The sequence below is a fragment of the Lactuca sativa genome, chromosome 8 (assembly GCF_002870075.4).
Source record: "Lactuca sativa cultivar Salinas chromosome 8, Lsat_Salinas_v11, whole genome shotgun sequence".
Taxonomy (NCBI): domain Eukaryota; kingdom Viridiplantae; phylum Streptophyta; class Magnoliopsida; order Asterales; family Asteraceae; genus Lactuca; species Lactuca sativa.
In genome coordinates, this window is record NC_056630.2 from 239,251,438 (window position 1) to 239,269,809 (window position 18,372).

General features: G+C 39.1%; 1 long non-coding RNA gene across 1 annotated transcript; it reads right to left on the reverse strand.

The window, feature by feature from the left end:
- Nucleotides 1-17,066: 17,066 nt before the first annotated feature.
- LOC111894532 (uncharacterized) lies at nt 17,067-17,966 on the reverse strand. Its single transcript, XR_002851266.2, has 3 exons — nt 17,628-17,966; nt 17,387-17,548; nt 17,067-17,279 (listed from the first exon to the last, which is right to left on the reverse strand). It is a non-coding gene; the product is annotated as an uncharacterized LOC111894532 (long non-coding RNA).
- Nucleotides 17,967-18,372: the final 406 nt, after the last annotated feature.

Sequence of the window (18,372 nt, forward strand, 5' to 3'; positions counted from 1 at the left end):
TCATCCGCCACCACCATCCACCTCTACACCCATCATCATCACCCAACCAACACCGCCTACTACCACTACTTACCACCCATCAGAACCATCCTCCACCATCACCCACCATCACCACCCATTGCTACCCATCACCACCCACCACCTCCCATTACCCACCACCACCACAACCACCCACCATCATCACCACCCAACCACCACTACCCGCCACCACTACCCACACCCACCCACCAAAACCACCATACATCACTATCACCACCACCACCCACAACCACACCACCTTAACTACCTATCATCACCACCCGCCGCCACAAGCCCACCCCTACCTACAAAAACCACCACTCGTCACCACCAACCACCACTATCCACCAATCACTACCACCCCCCCCCCCCACCACCACCTACCATCACCACCCGCCTCCACCACCCATCACCACCACCACCAACCACCCACTTACACCACTCGTTACCACCACCAGCCACAACCACCCCCACCAACCACTCTCCAATACCACCAACACCACCTGAAACCAACACTAACACCCCCACCCACCATCACCACATGTGATTATATGTATACATATGATTTACATGGATACAATTCATTTTTGTCTAAATAAATCATATGTGATTAGATACCTTTTATCATATATGATTAAATACACGAGAATAAAAAATGTATATTATCCATATAAATCACATGTGATTAGACATATATAATCACATTTGATTATATGTTTTAATCACATATGATTTATGTGAACAACATGCATTTTCGCGTTGTTGATTCGTTAGTTGTTCTCTTATATTTAATCACATGTGATTAAATGTATGATGTATCTAATCACATATGATTTATATTGACAAGATTAATTTTCACATTTTCTCTTCAACAAATTTTTTTTTTTATATTTTTAATCACATGTGATTTATGTGGACAATATTTATTTTTGCGTCGATTCAATAATTTTCTCATGTATTTAATCATACATGATTAATGTGGACAAGATTCGTTTTTGTTCATATAAATCATATGCGATTAAATACATATAATCACATGTGATTATACAAAAAAATTAAAAAACTATTGAATCGAGAAAGCGAGAATGAATTTTGGCCACATAAATATTTTGTGATTAGATTCGTATAGCCACATGAGATTATATGTATTTAATCATATATGATTTATGTGGACAATATTCATTTCTCGTTTTCCATTTAATAGTTAGTGTCGTGTATTTAATCACATGTGATTATATGTATTTAATCATATATGATTTATATGGACAATACTCATTTTCATGTTTTCGACTCAATATTTAGTCTCATGTATTTATTCACATGTGATTATATGTATTTATTCACATATGATTTATGTAGAAAAAAAATATATTTTCGCGTTCTTGAATTAATAATTTGTCTCATGTATATAATCACAATTGATTAAATGTATCTAATTACATAGGATTTATATGGACAAAATTCAATTTCGAGTTTTAAATTCAATAATTTTCTCACGTATTTAATCACATGTGAGTATAAGTATCTAATCATATGTGATTTATATGGACAAAATTGAATCGATCTTGTCTATATAAATCATATGTGATTAGATACATATATTAACATATTATCAAATATACGAGAACAACTATAGAGTCGAGAACACAAAAATGAATATTGTCCACATAAATCATATATCAATTGATATAATCTTATTTGATTATATCAATTTAATCACATATGATTAATGTGGTAAAAGAACAACTATTAAATTAAGAATACAAAATTAAATCATGTCTACATAAACCATACGTGATTAGATACATATAAGCACATGTGTATTTAGTCATATGTGATTATATTTATTTAATCACATATGATTTATATGGACAAAATTCGTTTTCGCATTCTTTATTCAGTAGTTGTTCTTGTGTATTTAATCACAAGTGATTAAATGTATTTAATCAAATACAAATAAAAATGGACAAAAAACCATTATTGAATTGAGAACATGAAAATGAATATTGTCCACATAAATCATATGTGATTAAATACATATAATCACATGTGATTATATGTACCCAATCACATATTATTTATTTAGACAAATTTCATAATTTCTTTCTCAATTCAATACTCATGTACTTAATCACATGTGATTATATGTATCAAATCACATATGATTTATATTGATAGTATTCGTTTTCACATTTTTTATTCAATATTTTTTCTCATGTATTTAATCATATGTGATTGTTTGTATTTAATCACATATGATTAATGTGGAAAAACAAAAACTGTTGAATCGAAAATGCAAAAATGAATCTTGTGTACAGAAGTCATATGTGACTAAATGTACAAGAACAACTATTGAACGAGAATGTGAAAGTGAATATTCTCCATATAAATCATATATGATTAGATACGTATAATCTCATGTAATTAAATACACAAGAACAACAACTGAATTGAGAATGCCAAAATAAATATTTTCCACATAAATTCTATGTGATTAGATATATGTAATCACATGTGATTATATTCATTTAATCACATATGATATATGTGGACAATATATATCTTTGTGTTCTCGATTCAATAGTTGTTCTCGTGTATATAATCTTATGTGATTATATGTATCTAATTAGATATGATTTATATAGACATCATTATTTTTTGTCGATATACATCATATGTGATTAGATTAATATAATCACATATGATTATATGTATTTAACCAAATATTATTTATGTAGACAATATTTATTTTTGCGGTTTCGATTGAATAAATGATTTTGTGTATTTAAGCACATGTGATTATATGTATATAATCACATATGATATGAGGTGGACAAGATTCATTTTTGCCTTCTCGGTTTAATATTTGTGCTCATATCCTAAATCACATGTGATAAAATACATGAGAACAACTATTCACTCGACCAAGCGAAAATGAATTGTGTCCACATAAATTATATGTGATTAGATTCATATAATCACATGTGATTAGATGTATTTAATCGCATATGATTATTTTGGATAATAATTTGTGTTTGTGTTCTTGGTTCAAGATTTTTTATCATGTATATAATCACATGTGATTATATGTATCTAATCACATATGATTTATATAGACAATATTCATTTTTCCAAATAAAATCATATGTGATTAGAAACATATAATCACATTTGATTAAATGTAATTAATCACATATGATTAAAGTGGAAAAAAGACAATTATTGAATCAAGAATGCAAAAATGAATCATAGCCACATAAATCATATGTGATTAGATACACATAATCACATGTAATTATATGTATCTAATCGTATATGATTTATATGTATCTAATCGAAAACACAAAAATGAATATTGTGCATATAATTCATATGTGATTAGATCATATAATCGCATGTGATTTCCTACATGAAAATGAATATTGTCTGCATTTCACACTAAAAAATAAACTACATTTTCCTTTCCTTGTTCACTCAACTGGATTAGGGTAAACGTAAACAATATCATAAAACAAGTAATGCCTACATAATAGGATACGTAGTGTAACTCGCCTCCTTGAACTTGAAAATCAGCTAGCATGAGCAAGATGGATCCTTTCCTTTCTGAGAGCATACATGTAACACCCAAGTTTTGAGGGCCAAGAAAGGAGAGAAAACACTAAGTTTAGGGGTCGACTCGGCGAGTCCAAGGAGGGACTCAGCGAGTCCGAGCGGGATCTGGGCCGAGGAGTAAGTGACCGACTCGGCGAGTCGGCCAAGATGACTCGGCGAGTCTGGTCTATGCGAGGAAAACCCTAATTCCGGGAGTTGTATCCTATATAAAGGGTGTTATGTCCCTCCCTCAGCCCCCATATCACTCCAGAAGACCGGTAAACCCTATAATTCGTGTGAGCTTCCATTATTGAGAGAAATAGCTTTGGGAGGAAGGAAACTTTGGAGAGAAACTTGAAGATCAAGAAGGTTGCATCAAGGGAGAAGTGTGTGCTCGAGATCTACTTCAGTTGTGTTCATCTTGGAGGTATTAAGCTGCCATTTTCCCTTCATTGCATCTAGATCTATTTTGTCATGAGATTTGGGGGTTTTATGGTTGTTTGAGACCCAAATCGGGTTAGGGGCTTAGATATGTTGTTGCCACTTCAGATCTATTGTTGGGTTGGTCCATTAGGTCATAAAGCATCAGGAGATGAGTAGTTGATGAAGCCCTTGTGTCCTTAAACCAAACCCTAATGTGTCTTGAGCCTAGATCTCTTTAGTTATACGTAAAGTTTGCAACTTTACGTAGGGATTGGGTTTTGGAAGTATGGATCTATGGATTGGAGTCCCTGCATGACTCAAAAGCCCTCTGCATCTTTGGAGATCTGAATGGACTCGGCGAGTCCTTTGAGTGGACTCGGCGAGTACCATGAAGATGAGGAGGAACTCGACGAGTGGGATAAACAGCTCGTCGAGTCGGATGAAGATAGGCATGAACTCGGTGAGTTGGATGAACAACTCGGCGAGTTGGATGAAGATTGCCGCGTGCTCGGCGAGTCTGTTCTTAGACTCGGCGAGCCAGGTCGCGAAGTCCCCAAACCCTTCGAGTTAAGACTCGAGTCAGCGAGTCGCGCAAGGACTCAGTGAGTTGGACAGGACAGGAATCGGGAATCAGTAGACTCGGCGAGTCAGGGCTGACTCGGCGAGTAGAGTCGCGAGTGGAAGGACTCTGGACTTATGAACTCGGCGAGTCAGTAGGGTGACTCGACGAGTAGGGTTGACTTGGAAGGTTGACTTTGACCAGGACTTTGGCCTTGACCTGAGTTGATTTGGTTGTCTTTCGGGGGTCAGTTAGACTCAATGTTGCTTTGATATTGGTAGCCCGGGGAGCTAGTGGAGCAGGAGTTCAGAGAGTTATCGGTCAGCGACAGAGGATTATCAACAGAGTTCCGCAGTGCGAGGTGAGTCTCCTCACTGTTTGTATGGGTCTAGGGCACCAATGCCGGCCCATTTAGAATATGCATGAAAGACCAGGGGGCGGCTCCTGGCACACAGTATGTTATTATGTATGATAGGAAGACCCGGGGGTTAGCCCTAGGCAATATGCATGAAAGACCAGGGGGTGGCTCCTGGCGCACAGTATGTTATTACGTATGACAGGAAGACCTGGGGGTTAGCCCTAGGCAATATGTATGAAAGACCAGGAGGTGGCTCCTGGTGCATTGTATGCTATAGATATGAAGGACCAGGAGGTGGCTTCTGGCACATTGTATGCTATTTGGCTAAGTAGAGTAGTATGTACGGTTGTCTTTGTGATACTTGCATAGAAGACCAGGGTGTGGCCCTTGGCACTTGTCTGTAAGACCAGGGGGTGGCCCTTGGCACTTGTCTGTAAGACCCAGGGAGCGGCCCAGGCTTGACCAGGAAGACCACGTGCGGCCCGTGGCATAATGGCAAGACTATGTTTGGCACATAGCACCTTACTTGGTTATAGATAAGTCAGTTATGTATGGTTCTTGGCTATAAATGGTTTGTATGGTATGTGGTATCTGGGGAAACTCACTAAGCTTCGTGCTTACGGCTTTCAGTTTTGGTTTCAGGTATTTCCGGTAGCGGATGATGGAGCTCGGGATGATCGCATGGCACACACCATAGATTAATCAGCCTGGGAATGTTTTACTCTGATAATGAACATGTGTTTTGAAAACTAATACTCTGTTTATGTTTTGAAATGATGATTTTACTTTAAGTAATGTTCTATTAAAAGAAATTTTTAGTCTTGAATTTTGGGATGTTACAAGTTGGTATCAGAGCCTTGGTTTGAGGGTTTCGGACATGCTCTCGAGCATGTCTGAACTCAAACTGAGGGATTGGTATAAGAGTTTTCAAAATAAAAAGACAGTTTTGTAAAAGAGAGTTTTGAGAAAGAAAACAGTTTTAGAAAAGCAAAAATAATTCATAAAGAAAGGAACTTTGAAAAGAGGAAAAGGGTGTGGTGCATGCAATCAACCGAGCTCAAGTAAGTACCCCAAAATACCCATACAAGTTTATGTTATGATTATCAGTTAATAGAACAACATGCTAGATTAGGACTAAGGATCTAGGAATGATGCCTTATGTGCCTATTATATGTGTTTGAGCTGCATAGTAGTGCTGATTAGACAGTAGTAGGATAGCCTGTTTAGGTTATGCCTGAGTTATGAGTTCGTGTTGCATGCTAGTCCAGATTTTTGCTATGTGTGTATGATTGCTTGAGTATGTTGTGGTTAGATTTTCCCTCGTCTGAATGCTGCTTGCTTTGTGCATTGTGGGATTTTGAGTGATGGGAGTTAGTCATTAAGTGGATACGCCACGTCACATGTGATCAGGGTTGAATAATCTCAAAGTGCTGGAATTGGCCCTATTGTGCAGCTCTCGTCTGAGTTTAACCGTTGTAGGGACGAGTCTTTTACTCAAAGGATTATCTGAGCCTCATCACATGTGATGGTATCCAGGTGGTGGCTAATTGGCATCGCGAGGAAGCCTTCAGCAGCTGAGGACTGGTTTGACTTGAGTCAGAGGTTTCCCTAGGGTCAGCCTAGGATGAGGTAGTGCTGGAAGCAGAAGTAGTAGAAAGGGACCTGGTGGAGTCAAAGCAGTCCTGAGGAAAGTACAGATAGATGTGGAAGGTAGTATGGGCCCGTACTACTGAAAGCAGAGGATCCGTACTCGATTCGGGAAGGGCTGAGACAAGACCGGGAACCTGATAGTGTGTGTGTTTGGCCTCGCAGTAGTGATCAATATTCTGATAGTGGTTGTTTTATATTTTCAGCATGGTGACGTTGCGAGAGAGACCAGTGGGCGGGTTAGGATCCGGTTCAGGATCAGGTTCGGGTGCGGGATCCGAACCAGTTGATGAGGGGTTACGCGAGTTCATCGCATCTGAGATTACGAGAGGCATCCTTGAGGCGACCCCGGACATTTTCGGGTCGATCAAGGAGGGGATCATTGAGCTGATGGAGGACCGCCTCCGAGCTTTCAGGAGTGATTTGGCATCTGGCCAGGCAAGTACGCGCACGCTGTCCTTCAAGGACTTCAGAGGGTGTGGTGCGCCGGATTTTCACGGGGTGAAGAACCCCATTGCTGCCAGGAGATGGATCGCAGACATTGAGTCTGCACAATTGACGAGCTTCTGCCCGGATGGGTCGAAGGTCCGCTTTGCGGCGGCATGTTTGAGAGACAGAGCTAGAGATTGGTGGGAGTCAGTTGGAGACTCATTGGGAGCTTCGGTCATCGAGGATATGACCTGGTCAGACTTTGTGACCAGGTTTAGGGCAGAGTTTGCGCCGGCAGTGGAGCTTCAGCAGCTGGCCAGAGAATTCCTAGACATGAGACAGACGACAGAGTCGGTGGCGGAGATTACCGCCAAGTTTCGGGAGAGGGCCCTATTAGTTCCTCAGTATGCAGGGGATGATGAGATGCAGAGGACCCGCTATCATGACATGTTGAGAGCGGAGATTCGGGAGCATGTCAGCTTCTCGGCATGCCCGACCCTGGACTCTATGATTGCCAGAGCTAGGGAGAGGGAGATCGATCTGGAGCACATTGCGAAGAGGAGGTCAGATCAGACATTCACATTGGAGGGTCCCGGGAAGAGACCCAAGACATCAGATCAGCGATTAGTGGGTCGGCAGGGCCGAAGTCAGTGAAGCACGTGCGGGAAACCGCACGAGGGAGTGTGTCGTTCCAGGGGTTCCGGCTGCTACAAGTGTGGCAGTAATGGTCACGTCAGCAGGGACTGCCCACGGGGGGCAAGCCCATTATGTTTTCACTACAATCAGGTGGGCCACAAGAGGACCGACTGCCCGATGATGAGGGGAGGAGCAGGGAGTGTGCCTGCCCCAGCGACTATGAGGATTATGGATGGGCGAGAGGGTAGTGCCATGCATTGACAGATGCGGAAGATCTGGATTACAGGAAGAAATGTTGCAGGTACGTATCTATGACTATTTTCATTCCTATGTGAATTAGCGAAGTTTCTACCCTAGACTCAGGCGATTTTATGTATGATTTGTCTCTCTGCTTGTATTTGGAGTGTATTTTGGAATTGTCGTATGCCAATTGCATACCAGGAGCTATTAGTAGCTAGCGTAGGTCATCTTTCACTTCGGGTTCGAAGTGTTCAGTATCATCTCGGTTACGGTTGAAAATGATTCGGGAAGTGGTCAGCCACCATCATTGGGATTTGATGGTTCTAATCTGGGCGTTCAGGATGGCTTTCGGAAGCTTCAAGGAAAGTGGCTTATCACCAAGGAGTCTGTGCCCAATTATTCGGACTGTAAGGGCAGTAGTCAGAGCTTAGAGGATTTTTTTTTAGCATCAGGGATGCGGGCGGTGCTCATATAGTATTCGATAATCATACGGTAGTTGGAGTGAGCTAGAGACGGATCGCTAGCAGGGATAGGGCGATGGTGGTCACCATGCCTATCGTGTAAGGAAGGAAGGAATGGAAATCTTCGGGTTTTCGCAGGCAGTAAAGACTTAGCTGAGGCTAAGTGGGGGAGAAACAATCAGGTTATGGGAGTAGAAGGAGTTTTGAAACTGGGATAAGTTTCGCTCTCTTGTTAGTAAGAAAGACGGCTCAGGTGACTGTATGATTGGAGGATAGTGTAAATTGGAAGTTGGGGAAAGCTTGGCAATGGTGAGACCTCATCCTCGAAATTTCTGGTCGCAGATTACATAGGAATTGGTTGGGAGTCCATTTGGGACATGGGTACCACTTGGGGGTACTCGATTGTGCTGTATGATCAACTGTGGTTTAGTCATAACATCCACTAGCAGCTAGACGGCGGGGAAATGTGTTGTCAGACTACCGAATGTCCGTAGCATTCACCAGTGGCTAATAGTAAGGGAGGTATAGTAAGACTACGGTGTGGCCCGTAGCATTAGATTAGTAAGACTGCGGTGTGGCCCGTAGCATTAGACTAGTAAGACTGTGGTGTGGCCCGTAGCATCAGATTAGCAAGACTGCGGTGCGGCCCACAACAATCGTATGAGAGTATGGTTAGGCTACGGTGTGACCCGTAGCACTGGCTTAACAAGATTGCGGGGCGGCTCGTAGCTTTGGTGGGCTAGCAGCGTAGAAGTGTTGTAAGACTACGGGATGGCGCGTAGCATTCATCGGTCCCTATTCGTTAGGGAGAATGTATCAGGTGTATGATTTAGTGGCAGAGTGGATTGAGCGGTTATTGGTGAAGTTTCTTCGAAAGTCGCTCGGGGCGACTAGGAGTTGAGTTGGGGCTAGCGACCGGTGGGAGCCGGTAATCCAGATATTGATAGGTTGGTAGGGGCCAGAGTGGTCTCAGTCCATCCGGAAGGCAGATGAGGAATGACAGGAATATCCAGACAACAGTAGTGCGGGAAGGCGGGTTATGGTGGAATTTAGTTAGTTGAGTAGAGAGGTGCTCGACACCAAGTTATGACGAGATAGGAGTGTCAGTGGTTACTGGCGGTAATGACCCGTACTGGTTTTAGCAGGAATAAGGGATTGGTGAAGATAGGATCTTCATAGTGGCTGAGGAGATAGTTGTTTTTGGAGCATCGCCTTGGGAAGGCAAAGGGATTGTGTGAGGAAAGAAGGGGTGAACCCCTATAGGTTCAGTTGAGGTACTCGGAAAGTACCAGAAGGATTGGCGGTTGAGTAAGTTGTGTTTCTGAGTTGATTAGGGTCAGGTTTGACCCGAGTTTTAACCGCGAGGTTTATGTTAGGCAGAACGACCAGGTGGAAGACCAGCGAAGGTAGGCAGCTGATGTTGGGATAATTGGTGGGTATTGAAGGCGGATCGCAGGCGGTGGGCCATGGCAAACTTCGAGGACGAAGTTTAATTTAAGTGGGGGAGAGTTGTAACACCCAAGTTTTGAGGGCCAATAAAGGAGAGAAAACACTAAGTTTAGGGATCGACTCGGCGAGTCCGAGCGGGATCTAGGTCGAGGAGTAAGTGACCGACTCGGCGAGTCGGCCAAGGTGACTCGGCGAGTCTGGTCTGTGCGAGGAAAACCCTAATTCTGGGAGTTGTATCCTATATAAAGGGTGTTATGTCCCTCCCTCAGCCCCCATATCACTCCAGAAGACCGGTAAACCCTATAATTCGTGTGAGCTTCCATTATTGAGAGAAATAGCTTTGGGAGGAAGGAAACTTTGGAGAGAAACTTGAAGATCAAGAAGGTTGCATCAAGGGAGAAGTGTGTGCTCGAGATCTACTTCAATTGTGTTCATCTTGGAGGTATTAAGCTGCCATTTTCCCTTCTTTGCATCTAGATCTATTTTGTCATGAGATTTGGGGGTTTTATGGTTGTTTGAGACCCAAATCGGGTTAGGGGCTTAGATATGTTGTTGCCACTTCAGATCTATTGTTGGGTTGGTCCATTAGGTCATAAAGCATCAGGAGATGAGTAGTTGATGAAGCCCTTGTGTCCTTAAACCAAACCCTAATGTGTCTTGAGCCTAGATCTCTTTAGTTATACGTAAAGTTTGCAACTTTACGTAGGGATTGGGTTTTGGAAGTATGGATCTATGGATTGGAGTCCCTACATGACTCAAAAGCCCTCTGCATGTTTGGAGATCTGAATGGACTCGGCGAGTCCTTTGAGTGGACTCGGCGAGTACCATGAAGATGAGGAGGAACTCGACGAGTGGGATGAACAGCTCGTCGAGTCGGATGAAGATAGGCATGAACTCGGCGAGTTGGATGAACAACTCGGCGAGTTGGATGAAGATTGCCGCGTGCTCGGCGAGTATGTTCTTAGACTCGGTGAGCCAGGTCGCGAAGTCCCCAAACCCTTCGAGTTAAGACTCGAGTCAGCGAGTCGAGCAAGGACTCAGTGAGTTGGACAGGACAGGAATCGGGAATCAGTAGACTCGGCGAGTAGAGTCACGAGTGGAAGGACTCTGGACTTATGAACTCGGCGAGTCAGTAGGGTGACTCGACGAGTAGGGTTGACCTAGAAGGTTGACTTTGACCAGGACTTTGGCCTTGACCTGAGTTGATTTGGTTGTCTTTCGGGGGTCAGTTAGACTCAGTGTTGCTTTGATATTGGTAGCTCGGGGAGCTAGTGGAGCAGGAGTTCAGAGAGTTGTCGGTCAGCGACAAAGGATTATCAGCAGAGTTCCGCAGTGCGAGGTGAGTCTCCTCACTGTTTGTATGGGTCTAGGGCACCAATGCCAGCCCATTTAGAATATGCATGAAAGACCAGGGGCGGCTCCTGGCCCACAATATGTTATTATGTATGATAGGAAGACCCGGGGTTAGCCCTAGGCAATATGCATGAAAGAGCAGGGGGTGGCTCCTGGCGCACAGTATGTTATTACATATAACAGGAAGACCCGGGGGTTAGCCCTAGGCAATATGTATGAAAGACCAGGAGGTGGCTCCTGGTGCATTGTATGCTATAGATATGAAGTACCAGGAGGTGGCTTCTGGCACATTATATGCTGTTTGGCTAAGTAGAGTAGTATGTACGGTTGTCTTTGTGATACTTGCATAGAAGACCAGGGTGTGGCCCTTGGCACTTGTCTGTAAGACCCAGGGAGCGGCCCAGGCTTGACCAGGAAGACCACGTGCGGTCCGTGGCATAATGGCAAGACTATGTTTGGCACATAGCACCTTACTTGGTTATGGATAAGTCAGTTATGTATGGTTCTTGGCTATGAATGGTTTGTATGGTATGTAGTATCTGGGGAAACTCACTAAGCTTCGTGCTTACGGCTTTCAGTTTTGGTTTCAGGTATTTCTGGTAGCGGATGATGGAGCTCGGGATGATCGCATGGCACACACCATAGATTAATCAGCCTGGGAATGTTTTACTCTGATAATGAACATGTGTTTTGAAAACTAATACTCTGTTTATGTTTTGAAATGATGATTTTACTTTAAGTAATGTTCTATTAAAAGAAATTTTTATTCTTGAATTTTGGGACGTTACAATACACAACAATCATAACATTATTTAGCTTGTGCTTTGTTGTATTACTCTTATAAAACTTATGTATATATTTTCTTATTTTCTTTTTGATTGTAGTGCTATTTTGGGATATGTTTTCTTACCTTTCAACCCATTCTAAAATTTCGATAAAATAATAATGGTAAAGCTCTCTCTTTTATCTTTTCAGAAGTATAAAGATCTCATTCTAATGATTTTTGGTTGAATTTATATTAAATTTACAAGTTAGTAACTTTAAGCTGCCACATTTTGGACCACTCAACACTATTGGAATGAACTATACCAATCTACTAAGATTACATCAAACCTTTTATATGTAGGAAACTATACATCCATATCTAACTATAGGCCTTGAAATTTTGGCATTTGGAGTTCTGATGAATTTATTATGATTTTTGAAGACAATGCATGAAATTTGTTACATCATGGACCAAACTAAGAACATTGCCAATTTAACCCCTCAAGGATTTGGAATTTCGAAATGTGATTCAAAGTTTGAAGAAGCTAGACACAATAATATTTCCAGAAAAATAAGTCTCATGATTTTTAGGTGTTCCTATTGACTTGCATGAATTTTAGAAGTTGGAGGACAAATTTGGGAAAATTGATCATAATAGGTTTTAAATCACTTTTGGTGTTCTATTAAGTACTTAATGGTTAAGCCTTAAGTTTATCACTTTTAACATGATTGTTGGTTACTTATTAGTCTATTGAGATGTGAAATTTAATTTAAGATAAGGGCCTTAATGCTTAGCTTGATAAGGGTTCAAAGTTAAGGATTTTCACATAAAAGGGTACTTTTACACTTATTAGGTTCTTTCAGACAATATGACAAACACCTTGTGTGCATGAAATCCTACAATGATAATCAACTCTCTAATAGAATCCAATCCATCCCCTAGAACTTATTATTTTCAATAAAAACAATAGAACTTATTGTTTTCAATAAAAACAATCTAACTGTACACATAATTCCTCACAAAAGCAAACAAATGAACAAGCAAGTTCATAATCCATCAACAACAGGAAAATATACTAGAATTTTTCAAATAAAATGTCTTCATATGTGAAATCAAGTATTAGACACTCAATTAGTCATTCATTATAAGCTTAATTTCATGAATTTCATGATAAATCGAGTCAATTTAGGTTGAAAAACGCAGATGTAAAGACTTGAAAAAAATACTGTCTGGAAGTTCTCATAGAACGTGTTTGTAGACATTAAATTCACAGTAGATTGAGACTTGCAGAAGAGATAGTTAAAGATGAGCCTCGTTGTTGGTGATGGTGAAATCAAATCAAAATCTAACATAGAAATCAAATCAAAATTTAGCATTAAAATCATAACAGAATCCAACGTCATTCATCCATAGCATCAGAAAACTTAACATCTACATCTATGATAATCGATACAGGTATCTGATTTCTTGAAGAATACAACCTGGAGATAGGGGTCGTCGGTGAAACTAGTGAAGGCGAATATGTTGTTGCAGATCAGGGCAAGGTAGATTGATTGTTGAAGATCATAGAGGGTAGAGGCAAAAATTGGACGTTGTGTCGACGAGTAGAAAGAAAAAAGAAACGGCTCGTGTTTAATAGTCTAATTTTTTTGAACTCATAGCCTAAAAAATGTTCTCAAATGTTCTTACGGGAAAAATGTTCTCATTGGAACATAACTCTCTCTCTCCCTCTCTCTCTCTCTCTCTCTCTCTCTCTCTCTATATATATATATATATATATATATATATATATATATATATATATATATATATATATATATATATATATATATATATATATATATATATATATATATATGAGAAAGTCACAACTGTATAAAAAAAATGGATTAATCATCTGTAACATCTACCCATACCGTCAATCAGCGAATTCATTTTTGGATAATTTTTCAACTCAACTTAGAAACGAATAATAAGAACAGGGTCATTTAGTTTCGTTTGTCATTTAGTTTCGTTTTAAAATCAAAGTCTTTTCGAATCATTATGGAATGAAATTATTAAATTACTCCTCTTTGTATCATTTTTTTATTGTGTCGAATAAGTTTTATATTTTAGAGCGAACAGTAATCTTATAAAATTTTTACTTTGATTTTAACTATATATATATATATATATATATATATATATATATATATATATATATATATATATATATATATATATATATATATACATGTCTAGGTTATTGTATTCTAACTAATTATTATGTGGATGTAGTAATGATTGTAGACCAATCATTTTAGTTATTTTAAGAAAAATATTTATTCCTATTATTAAATTAAAAAAATAAAATAATATCGTTTAATTAAAAAAGTGTAAAAATGTAAATTTCCATTACATTCAATTTAGGAAACACAATTTTAAAAAGGAAATTTTCGGATTTTAAGAGATTTTTTATTATCTTAATTTTGAATTCTAATTTTTTTAATTAATTCAGTTTTAATTATGTCAAAATGTTATTCCATCAGAATGATGTTCTATGATATTTTTTGTCATATTGTTTTTCTATTAGAATATTAATAAATAATAATAAAATTCTTGAACCTGAAATTGAATAATAACAACATTCTAATATATTCATAAACATCCGAACTTAACTACAAATTCATAAATATTCTTACATACCGATACATTTTAATATAATTGTACATATTCTAACAGAATGTCATCAAAATATATAAAATTCTTAAGCATAGCATTCTCAAATATACAATTATTGAACAAGTACACTTAATCTTCTTCAATGGTCCAAATAATGACACTTAATCTTCTTCAATGTAACTTATTATTGAACTCAACTTGTAACACTCAAAAATTTCAAACAAAATTTTACACTTTTAAAAGTTGATAGAAAACATAGTTTAACAATTCTCATGCCAAATTTATTATTTTTTCCTAATCACAAAACATCAGATTTTGTTGTTAAATATCTCAGAATCCACACAAACACAAATCAACAAGCTGGTGTGTAAATGCACCTAAAACACATTTTACAAAACCACTATAAGCACGAAGCTTAGTAAGTTCCCCAAAATACCACACACATAAATAGTTAGCCTCTCTTGGCTATATCTTGATAAGGACTCCTAGTTATGTATCTTAATGAAGACCCTCCGGTCTCACGGCTCGTTATGGACCCCCCGATCCTGTGTCTCAGTGAAGACCCCCCGGTCTTACTGCTCAGTACGGACCCTCCGGCTATAGCTTAATAAATGCATAGGGTAATATACAACAATAATCACAAAGACATAATGCATAATATCACATATCTCAATATAAGCAAATAAGACCCGCTGGTCAATAACACAAATAAGACCCTCCGGTTGCATAGTAATTACCACTCAGGTAAGTATAGAGAGGAGACTCACCTCGTAAAGTAAAGCAAGTATATCCCGTACCCAAACTTTCGGTCTAGACTCCGCCTAACATATATCATATATACCTCTAATTAATAATTGATATTAACAACCCCCAAAAGATGTTAGGCTAAGTTTCTCTGCTAAACCTCAGAAGGGTAAAATACCATTTTACCCCTCCATGACCTCCAAAGTCCATAAATTGACCAAAACCCTAAAACTCAACGAAAGTCAACACCTAGCGCGTACGCTTACGTCCCTTTATGATGGGCATGCAGCCAACCATTCATACATTGAGGTGGCTCAGCGCCACGCTATACGTAGCTGGGAGTACGCACGGCGTACTCCCCATATTTCCTCTTTCCACTCTTTTAGTCTTAATCCGTTAAGATCATTTCTACTACTACAGATCTAGGCTGAATAAGGTACATTACTCCATAAAGTTAGTGACTTTAAGACTTAGCATGGCTGGACAAGTCTAAAACTCTAATCCTTTACTCACAAAGGTCCTCAGATCTCATGTGTGGAGAGATATTAACGGCCAAGATCTCATTTTGATGAGTCCAAATCACTAGATTCACCTAAACGGACATGCATTATGCTCTGAAGTTCATCAAACTCATAAAGCTTCAAGCTTGGGATATAAAACCCTAAAAATGGACCAAAACATGAACCAATAAAAACAATGAGAAAGCTTTGAGCTTGATACTTGTGAATGATGCACCAACCACAAGGAAACTCAGATCCAAAATCTTGGACACCAACTCTTCTTCCTTTAAAGCTCATTCTTCATAAAATAATACCACAAGATCACTCAATAAGCCTCAAATGCTCACGCAAGCTATGAAAATGGGATTTACGGTTTGAGGGGAGTTAAAGGCTGGAAATAAGGCCATCATGTTCTTTAAATAGGGACACACAACACAATTAGGGTTTACAATATGAGCCTAGTATGCCCAGCGTACCCTCTGGTACTCCTAATATACTAGGTGGCCTCCGCATCCATAATACGCACAAGAGTACGTTGAGCGTACACATGCATACGCCCTACGTACTTATTTGCCACCTTTTCTCAATTAAGGGCTAGTTTTGACAATTCTAATAAAAGTAAGGGTCATCGATATATAACTTAGCTCGGGATGTTACACAACTCTAAGTATTTTTATTATATGATCAATCATTGATTCCTTCTTCAATCCATTCTGAAAGAATAGTTTATTACCAAATGAAAAAGAAAAAAACTAAAGTCCTTTGTACAAATCTCCATTCTTGTGAATTGCACCAAAACTCATAACCAATAATTGTAGAAAATGCACAAATCATAGAGGAAATATCTAGATTCAATTCCGACATAATCGGAATTCTAGATTCCATTCCGACATAATTGAATGTCAAGATTCAATTATGGCAGAATTACCCTAACTATTATTATATATGAATGCAAAATGGAAATTTAGAGTATTATATATATCGTAGCTTCTCTCTCTCGGTGAACATCATTACCAAACAAAAACTAGCACAAACAAGTATGAAAAACTCAAATGAACATTTGAAGTAAATTACCTTGTTGATCCTTGAGTATTGTATTTTTGGCATTTTTTGTCCTAACAAGTTTTTTCTTGCAATTTTTTTCATATTTGTTGGAAGAAGAACCAAAAACATTACAAAAATCTGGTAAAAAGAATTACCTTTTTGATCCCTGGGTATTGAATACTGGAACAAGTAGACAAACAAAACTAATTAAAAAAATTGTATAAAAAGATCCCAGTTCATTAAATAATACAAGCAAAATCTTTAAAAAAACATTTTGTTAAGTACATTTTACTACTAAAATATTTAGGGAAGATGGAACTCACAGATTCAACAACATCATCAGCAATATCAACAAGAATGTCATCACCACTTCAAGATCCAATCTTTTACCTGGATCAATCTGTCCATTACAGATACCCAACGATCAATCTAGTGTATTTATATGTATCATGAATTTCATGTAGCATTACAATTTGATATTAGAACAGGAGAGAAAAAAGCACTAACTTGTGATGCAGTCTGATTATTAGCACCTGTCTGTGGTCTAAGAAAATATTGTAGAGGTCTCTGTAGATGTGATGCAGGAACTCCACTTGGTCGCAGAGAAGAATTGAAACCAAGAGATCCCATCATTCTTACTCTCTGCATTCAAGATATTGATTGCCTTACCTTGAATATAAACACATATTTTAATGTTAGAGATAAGAAATTATGATAGTGAAATTAGGGTAGAAGGAAATTGGCATACCTGCGGAGTGCTAGTACTGGTTGCAAATTCGGGCATACTAATAGTATTATGACGACCTAATCCTCCATCAAACTGCGAACCAAACGAAGATGGAATCAATGAAGAAAGCGAAGTGGGAGACTGCAGAGAAGGACCATGTGCAGGAACTCCTATGGTGATCCCACCCGTTTACGTCGGTGAGATTGAAGTTAATGGGGGAAGAAGGGCTGGTGGAATGGTTGTTTGGATAGCTCGGCGACAATGTACATTGGGTTGACAGTGGTAGCTATGGCACCGAGAGCGATGGAAGAGAATAGAGAGACGAAGTATTGGATTGAGTTGGGGGGCAAAGAATCGAGATTTGGGCAAATGGGGTTTTTGAGATTAGTGGTAAGCTATAACACCGTAAATTTTCAAACAAATTTTTCATTTCAAAATAAGTTATTTTCATTCAAAACAAAGCATAAACATTTCAAGTGTCATGTCAAAAATACAAGTCATCTAAATCCCAAGATTACAAAACATCCTTCAGTGTGTATAGATCACGCCGGCGCCTTCCCACGGTCCTCGCTAGTACCTGAAACACATACATAACAACTGTAAGCATAAATGCTTAGTGAGTTCCCCAATATACAACTTACGCACATACGCCTTTCCAGGCCCTGACCTTCCGGTCAATGTGTCTCAGGGGACTTCCGTCCTTGCTGGGTAAACCTTCCAGTCCTACCCACGCCGACCTTCCGGTCCACAACACAACGCCTTCCGG